The following is a 9,556-nucleotide window of genomic DNA, read 5'->3' as shown; positions in this document are numbered from 1 at the left end:
GATAAATGGGAACATGCAAGTAAGCATCCTTTATGTCTACTGACACCATGAAGTCCCCCTCCTCCAGACTGGAAATCACTACCCTCAGGGATTCCATCTTGAACTTGAACCTTTTCAGGTAGAGATTCAGATTTTTCAGGTTTAAAATCGGTCTGACCGAGCCGCCCGGCTTCGGAACTATGAAGAGGCTTGAATAAAAACCTTCTCCTTGCTGTGACAAGGGTAACAGGACAATGACCTGATCCTGACATAATTTTTGAATTGCCGTTGTTACTGCCTCTCTTCTGGAAGAGAAGCTGGCAAGGTCGATTTGAAAAATCGGCATGGGGGGACGTCTTGAAACTCTAGTTTGTACCCATGGGACACTATTTGTAAGACCCATGGGTCCAGGCCAGATTGAATCCAGATTTGACTGAAAAGTTTCAGACGTGCTCCCACCTGAGCGGACTCCCACAAGGGAGCCCCAGCGTCATGCTGCAGATTTGCCAGAAGCAGGGGTGGACTTCTGCTCCTGCGAACCGGGAGACGCTGCGGATTTCTTTCCTTTCCCCATTCCCCTACCTGCAAAAAAGGGGGAACCTTTGGCCTTTTTGTATTTGTTGGCCGAAAGGACTGCATGTGAGAGTGATGTGTCTTTTTTGCCAGTGTAGTAGCATAAGGCAAGAATGTCGACTTACCTGCGGTAGCCGCCAAGACTAACGCACCCAGCCCATCACCAAACAAGGCCTCACCTTAATACGGGAGAGCCTCCATATTTCTTTTGGAATCTGCATCAGCATTCCACTGGCGAATCCACAACGCCCTCCGAGCCAATACTGCCATGGTAGCGGTTCTTGATCCCAAGAGACCAATATATTTCATGGTTTCTAGTACGTACGCAGCAGCATCTTTGATATGACCTAACGTTAGGAGTATCTCGTCTCCATCTATTGTGTCAATGTCTAATGACAAGTTTTCTGACCACTTCTCAATAGCACTACTCACCCACGCACAGACAATGGCAGGCCATAGTAGTGTCCCATTGGCCACATCAATAGATCACCTCACTCACTTGCGTCTGTCGGCTCCTTAAGTGAAGCCATTCCAGGTGCAGGGAGAAACACCTTTTCTCTTTTATGACAGGGCCCTGTCTAAAATGCGGGGTGACTCCCACCTTTTGGAAAAAGGTAAGCTGACTGAATTCCTTTTGGGAATCTGAAATTTCTTTTCAGGTTAAATCAGACTCCCTCCAAGAGACTGTTCCTGAGGTGGAGGGAAAATTACATTACTTCTTTACTAAAGTAAACCCTCTCCTTGTGGTAAAAGAGGGGCTTCGTAACTTCTAACACCACCTTTATAGCTAAAACATGTTTTGAATGCTTTTTTGCTAATTTAGGACCTATTCCCCTGGAATCACTAGTGTCGACACAGGAAAAAGAGTCCGTGTCGGTATCAGTTTGTACTACTTGCAAATTTGTATGTGACCCAGAGGGGTCCCTGTGGATGAAAGGCAGAACTATTAAAAATCACATCTTCAACAGATTATATTCAGTTTTCTGTATGAGATTCAGTAGTGATTCACACTATCATGTAACCTTTCACCCAGTCAGGCTCTTGGTGTCATATTACACCTCTGTGTCTCTAACATGTCTTCCACAGAGGAAGAGATATCCTGCCACAGAAATGTCACACACGTGCTCAACCACACCACAGACACTCCGGGACTTATAGGGGACAAACCCACAGTAAAATCTGTCAGAGGGACACAGATAGGATTTGCCAGTTCACAACCCAGCGCCAGTAACACAATGTCTGTGAACACAAAATGCCCACTGACATGCAGTGCTTTTATAATGCTAATCACACAATTATATAGCACCAAATTCACTGTGGGCCCCCCCCTGTTTTGTACCCTGATACTTGTTCAGTAGTGGAGGATGACCAGCGTTGTCTCTGCAGCCTGAGGAGAGAGAGAAAATGGTGCTGAGCAGTGTGCTGGCTGACTGAGGAGGAAGCTCCACTCTTCAATGGTGTGTTTCTCCTCAGCTTTTATGAGGTAATTTTTTATACTGGCGGGGATAGGACTGTGCCTCAGCAATTTATGCCCCTTATTTATGCCAGTTTCCATAGGTTTCATGCTGCCCAGGGCGCCCCCCCACGCCCTGCACCCTGCAGTGCCTGTGTATGTGTGGTCAACATGGCGCGCTGCGCTCCCGCCAGCCACGCGGTACCTTTAGCCGTCACTTTCTTGATTGAAGATCTGTCTTCTAACACTCACCTGTCTTCTGACTTCTGGCTCTGTGAGGGGGGTGACGGCATGCTGTGGGAGTGGGCATCTAGGCACGGCTAGCGTTCAGTTCCCTTCAGGAGCTAATGGTGTCCTGTCAGCCAGAAGCAGAGCCATGAAACTCTTTAGGAAGTTGGTTCCTACTTCTGCCCCCTCAGTCCCATGAAGCAGGGAGACTGTTGCCAGCAGTTCTCCCTGAAAATAACAAATCTAACATAAGTCTTTTCAGAGAAACTCAGTAGAGCTCCTCTGGAGTGCATCCAGTCTGCCTGGGCACATTTCTAAAACTGAGGTCTGCAGGAGGGGCATAGAGGGAGGAGCCAGTTCACACCCTTGAAAAGTCTTAATGTGCCCATGGCTCCTGCGGAACCGTCTATACCCCATGGTCATGAAATGGACCCCAGCATCCTCTAGGACGTATCAGAAATTATATGATAACTCTAAATCACTTAGCCACCCTCAGGGTACAAAATATAGGGATGGCAATATGTGTGAGATACACGAAATAGAAATCAAACAGCAGCTATTGGCACACACTCAGTCACATATACAATGCAGAAATTATTAAAACAATAAAACTGCACTGGACTAGCAATACTAAGTACAAACTGTACCACTAAGTAAAGCTATATAGGTATATAGATATAACAATGCACAGTAAAGACTGGATGTATATCACAGGGTACTTGTACTAAATATATCCCTGTAGTTGTGCACTTGTTCTTAACTAACACTGTCTAAATGACATGTAGAATACTTAAGTGTCTTGTAAATGCACAGCGCTGATGATGCAGGCGGCTTTACAGAGGAGACATTGCCCAGCAGTCCCAGAATCAGCTCAGCATGTGTGTAATGGCGCCCAAATGCTGACAGGGAGTGAGGGAGACAGAGAGATGCAGTTCCCGGGTGGAAACATTTGCAGTAAATGGCGCCTGGGGCTGGGGGTGGGGCTACAGGTCAGAGCCTTATCCCCTTGCTGGACTTCACCACCGGGTACTGCGGGGCCTATTAAAGTGGATTATGAGGTAATCCAACCTGTGCCCCTTGCCCTGGTGGTCTAGTAGGGTCCCTGTACGGCCACAGTATCCACGGCAGCGCGCTCGGCCCGTCTCCTAGAGACAGCGGTGGATCGCGGTTTTCAGCGGGTCTCGTCTGGGGGACCCTCTTACCTCTTCCCTGTACTGCGGCCACTCGATCCTGGAGAGCAGCGGTCAGTGTGTGTGCCTGAAGAGAAACCGGAGCCTTCCGCTGTAAGTACCCGGCAACCAGGGCACGGGAGTATACAGCGCTGCTGGGGGAGGTGAGGGAGCCGCAGCACGATATGTCAGAATGACATATAGCACTTTTAAGTGCCTGTGCTGCTGCCTTTGAAGTCTTCTGTCTTCTAAAAAAGCTCTTTTCAGGGCTGCCTAGCGCAGCCCTCCCTGTTAGCTGCCTGCACCACAGTCACCAACTTACAAACTGAGCTCCTGTGCACGGAGGAGGGGTTATAGAGGAGGCGGCGCTGTGCATCTTGGGAACAGTCAAAGCTTTTAGCCTGTTGGTGCCTCGGATCAAGATCCAACTCTACACCCCGATGTTATCCCTGTGGAACCCCAGTGTACTCCGCTACAGAAATCCTAATGTCGATCGCCTAGTCTCGTATTGCTGGCAAATGGACCGGATGATGCCAGCACAACCACAGGGATGTAGGTGGGCAGAAATTACAGTTGAACTCTAGTCTCTGACCAGTTTCGCTTCTATATGGAAGCTCTATCATTTTGGTCAATACAGGAAATATTTGTTTTAAAGGAATTTTATAGTGTCTCTGTCACAAGAGTAATCAAATTTTTTTTTTTTTCAAAAACTCTCTCTTTACGAAGTCTTTTTATATGCTTTTTTAAAAATAGTTTTTTGTTGTTGTTTGCACCCATATTCCTCACCTTCTCCTTGCCCTGAATTATTTCCTCTGGGTGTCCTGTCAGTGTCCCACTCTCACCCTTCCGTCCCACTCTTACAGGGTATTGAAAATGAGCAGGACTGACTGGATCGCAGCAGAACACACCTCAATCAGGGCTGGAGTCAGGGGTGCATGCAGTGTTGATGTTGAACACAGCTGAGCGTCTTTTTTAACACTGCGCACACACACCAATTGATTAGAATACCATCCATCCAACTGTCTGCTAAAGAATGAATCTGTGGTATTGTGTGCAAATGTTCTGCTGACATAAGGGACTAGTTTCACCAAGCGGTGACTATTGAAAGCCACAAAGCAAGGCATGTGTGGCACTTGGGAGGTCATTCCGAGTTGGTCGCTAAGTTTTTCGTTCGCACAACATATTCGCAAAGTTGCGTTAATGTAGTAAATTTGCGAACATCCGCCCCCAACGTATTTTTGCACATTCGTACGCAGTATTACACAAAGTGGGCGTACGCCAAATGACATCGCAGTAATGCGAAACCATCGCAGCAATGCGAAACCATCGCATTAACACATACTTCATCGTAAAAATACTAAGTTGTAGTAGATTTACACATTTTTCCTTAAAAGTGCACACTTTTAAGGAAAAACGCACAACAATGGCCCTCATTCCGAGTTGGTCGCTCGCAAGGCGATTTTAGCAGAGTTGCTCACGCTAAGCCGCCGCCTACTGGGAGTGAATCTTAGCATCTTAAAATTGCGAACGATGTATTCGCAATATTGCGATTACACACCTCGTAGCAGTTTCAGAGTAGCTCCAGACTTACTCGCCATCTGCGATCAGTTCAGTGCTTGTCGTTCCTGGTTTGACGTCACAAACACACCCAGCGTTCGCCCAGACACTCCCCCGTTTCTCCGGCCACTCCTGCGTTTTTTCCGGAAACGGTAGCGTTTTTTCCCACACGCCCATAAAACGGCCTGTTTCCGCCCAGTAACACCCATTTCCTGTCAATCACATTACGATCGCCAGACCGATGAAAAAGCCGTGAGTAAAATTCCTAATTACATAGCAAATTTACTTGGCGCAGTCGCAGTGCGAACATTGCGCATGCGCATTAAGCGGAAAATCGCTGCGATGCGAAGATTTTTACCGAGCGATCAACTCGGAATGAGGGCCAATGTGTTTTTTTGCTATTAAGTCAAATTACACCTTTCAGTTTAAAGTCCACAAGCCCTCATCAATTACGAATCCAATTAGTGTAATGATTGATAATGGCCCTCATTCCGAGTTGATCGGTCGCAAGGCGAATTTAGCAGAGTTACACACGCTAAGCCGCCGCCTACTGGGAGTGAATCTTAGCTTCTTAAAATTGCGACCGATGTATTCGCAATATTGCGATTACTAACTACTTAGCAGTTTCAGAGTAGCTTCAGACTTACTCTGCCTGTGCGATCAGTTCAGTGCTTGTCGTTCCTGGTTGACGTCACAAACACACCCAGCGTTCGCCCAGGCACTCCCACCGTTTATCCGGCCACTCCTGCGTTTTTTCTGGAAACGGTAGCGTTTTCAGCCACACGCCCCTGAAACGCCGTGTTTCCGCCCAGTAACACCCATTTCCTGTCAATCACATTACGATCGCCGGAGCGAAGAAAAAGCCATGAGTAAAAATACTATCTTCATAGTAAAGTTACTTGGCGCAGTCGCAGTGCGAACATTGCGCATGCGTACTAAGCGGATTTTCACTGCGATGCGATGAAAAATACCGAGCGAACAACTCGGAATGAGGGCCAATGTTCCTAACCAATTAAGTCAGCCAAAAATACCTGAAGAACACTTTGTTGCCATAATTGGCCATCAACATGTAAAAGTCTAAAATATAAATATAGATGTTTTAAATGTTTTTTTTTTTTTTTTGGTGTAAAGGTGTTGTTTGTGAATGAAGGTGTTTACATGTTTATTAACACAATAATCTCCTAATTTTTTTATTTTTTTAAAATCTTACGTTAGATGTGTGAAATGTTTTAGGAAATCAATTTCTGCTTGGCAATCTGCTGATCCTTTTTTGCATTAATAAACACAACACCCGGTTAACTTTAAATAACTTGTTTTTATTTTTACATTTTTTGTAATCAGTAAAAATAAAAATACAAAATGTAATCAAGCAAATTTTTGTAACTGATCAATACAATTCAATAATCCATGCAGGTGTTGGCGCATGTTTTCCAGAATGCCCCCAAAACTTGTGGGATCTCCAACTGCAACATCTGAAATTAAGATGCAACATAAACATTAATAACTTAATCACATTACTTATTATCCAAGCAAGGCACAAAGCACACTTAAATGCATGCATGTCCAAACTGCTGGCCTCCAGCTGTTGTGAAACTACATATACCAGCATGCCTTGACACAGTTTTGTGGTCAGAGAATGCCAAAGCTGTGTCAGGGCATGCTGGGATGTGTAGTTTTTCACCAGCTGGAGGGCCGCAGTTTGGACAGGCCTGCTTTAATGCCTAAGTGACTACATCATGGCTGCTTTAAGGATAAATCAGTAGCAGAACAACACACAAGCCTGCTCAGCAATGTTTTTGTATTTTTTACAAGAAAGTGTACCACACCATGGGGTACATTTACTACTACGGGAGTTCTATTTAAGATGGGACGTTGACCATAGCAACCAATCAAATTAAACATGTTATCTTGTAAAAGTGGGCATAAAAATTACAATTATAATCTTATTGGTTGCTATGGGCAACATCCCATGTTAAAGAGAACTACCATCTTAGTAAATGTAACACCATGTTGGCATTCAATCACATCTGTAGTGAAGAGAATTAAAGTTTTGGAGGTTTGGTCCTGCATCATCACACTGCATATCACTATCTTCAGAAGGACTACATATCCTAGCATGCCCACACTACCTGAAAACCGCCTTTACTAAATAAGGTCAAACAGGTTTTGAAAAATACAATAAGCATTTTGTGAGTGTAACTTTCACACCACAAATCATTGTGTTGTTCGGTTGGCTAACAAAGTGAAGCATGTGATTTGAAAGTGCAAACATTATGAATACACAGGCACAAGTGTAAAAGACTAACAACATACTAAACTCCACTCAGGTAGAAATGTTAGGCTGAAAACTGAGCACATATTAAACCATGTTGTCCTGGCAACCCTGTCGAACTAATGAGTGTCGACCTAGAGTGGACACACAAAACATTGCACACATAAACACTACATATAATGATACTCACAAAAATTTCAATGCAACATGAACACCATCAATAATAACTCAAAATGTTTTCCTTGCTAGCTGATTTTCAACAGTACAACAGTGCATGTTTTTACATTGTAAGTGTAAGTAGGTAATATTTATTTTACAAATGTTAAAACACTTACTTTGCTCTGCAACATGATGATCACCACTGAGTCCATCAGGGGCTTCTTCTGCCCATTCACTGGGTGGTGAAGGCAGCTGGATGGGGGAAGGAGGAGGGATTGGGGAAGGAGGAGGGATGGGGGAAGGAGGCTGGATGGGGGAAGGAGGAGGGATTGGGGAAGGAGGAGAGATGGGGTAAGGAGGAGGGATCGGGGATGTATTTTCTGAGGGTGGGTCTGATTGAGAGGGCGAGGGGGCGGAGAGAATGTTTGGGGCGGAGAGAATGTTTGTCCAATAGAAGGTGAGGGGGGCTGAGAAGGGGAGTTGGAAGGAGAAGGAGAAGGGGACTGGGAAGGAGGAGAAGGGGGCACAGAAAGAGAAGGAGAGGTGGGCTGAGAAGGGGAGTGGAAAGGGGAGGGGGACTGGGAAGCTGAGGGGGACTGGGAAGCTGAGGGGGAATGGGAAGCTGAGGGGGACTGGGAAGCTGAGGGGGACTGGGAAGGGGAGGGGGAGTGAGAAGGGGAGGGGGAGTGAGAAGGGGAGGGGGGCTGAGAAGGGGCCTGATGTTGCCTCCCTGCATCAGCTTGCCGTTGTGGTCGTCCTATAATGATATATGTATTATATTTTAGATTGCATGTTAAATTTCAGAAACACCATTTGTCAATTACACTGTTCTGTCCCATGTAAAAGACACAGGGCTTGGTTTTTTTTTTATTCTTATGATTTTTAAAACTGTTCATGTTGTCCACAGCAACCAAAATGATTATACTAAACTTTTTTGATGCTCATTACTGAATCTATTCCATTGAGTCATATTGATTGGTATAGGCAACATCACCAGATCACTATTCAAGCCACCTTATTATATAGACACCACTGATCAAGTTATTTGGTACAGTTTCCAGCCTGGGTATTAATTCTGTACAACATGCACTTGTTTTGAATCACTTTGCTACAGTCAGTACTGTTTGCCCTAACCACACACACTGTCATATTTATTAAATTAGTTCAGTTAGTGTTGCAATTACAGACTACCACTTAGTGTAAATTTGCTAAGTTTATGCTAATAATCTCTGTTATGTAATGTAACTTACTGCGTGCACGCATTTGCCGGATTTGCTGGCGGATCACCGCCAACAGTTCCGGAGTCCTCCTGTGGAGATCACTCCATCTCCTCTCGAGTTGGATGATGGTCCGCCTGCTGCGGACGCGAGACCTCAGTAGGTGGCGGACCTCCGCGTAGGCCTCGCGCTTAACCCAATTTGGGATAAAGCGCCCAACGCGGCTTACGCGGCGGACCATCACCGCAACCAGGACGCGGAGCTCCCGCCTGGTGAAAGGTGCTGCACGCATCATGGCAATGGCGTTTTCCTTATTTGGGCATATATTTATAGTGTGTGTTAGCATGTTATTTGTCTAAAATCTATGCTGTCATTTCAATAAACTTTATTGATCTTTGCAATGCTGTGAAGAGCAGAGTGGTAATTTCGCACGAGCGGAAATACGCAGTCGCGGAAGAGGAAAAATCAAATAAAAATTTAACACACAACCACCAACTAAAACACCCACACAAACACACACACACACACACACACACACACACACACACACACACACACTTTGTTTAAAATTTAAAAAATACTCTGTGTACTCACCACATTTTGTGTGATAATTCAGCTGCACAGTCACAAAGTGGCCAACATTTAGTTTCATTTGTTTGTGTTTTTTTCATTAAAAACAGGATTAGATGAAAGAAAACTAATAAGGACACTATTTAGCAACATCACATTATTAGATTCTAAAATAAAACATTGTAAGCTTAACTTGTTTAAGGTTATTTTTAAAAAACATAATTAGAGATTCCCACACACCCGATTAATTACACAATGACCTTACAATAGCAAGCCAAATTACATCGTAACAAAATGAGCATAAGCATACAGTGTTTTAGATTATTTTCGAAAAGTAAATCAAAATACACTATACCTGAAATATTCTTCAACAATGCTT

Source organism: Pseudophryne corroboree, chromosome 3 (genome assembly GCF_028390025.1).
Source record: "Pseudophryne corroboree isolate aPseCor3 chromosome 3, aPseCor3.hap2, whole genome shotgun sequence".
In the NCBI taxonomy this organism is placed as follows: Eukaryota; Metazoa; Chordata; class Amphibia; order Anura; family Myobatrachidae; genus Pseudophryne; species Pseudophryne corroboree.
This window is presented reverse-complemented; position numbering follows the sequence as displayed.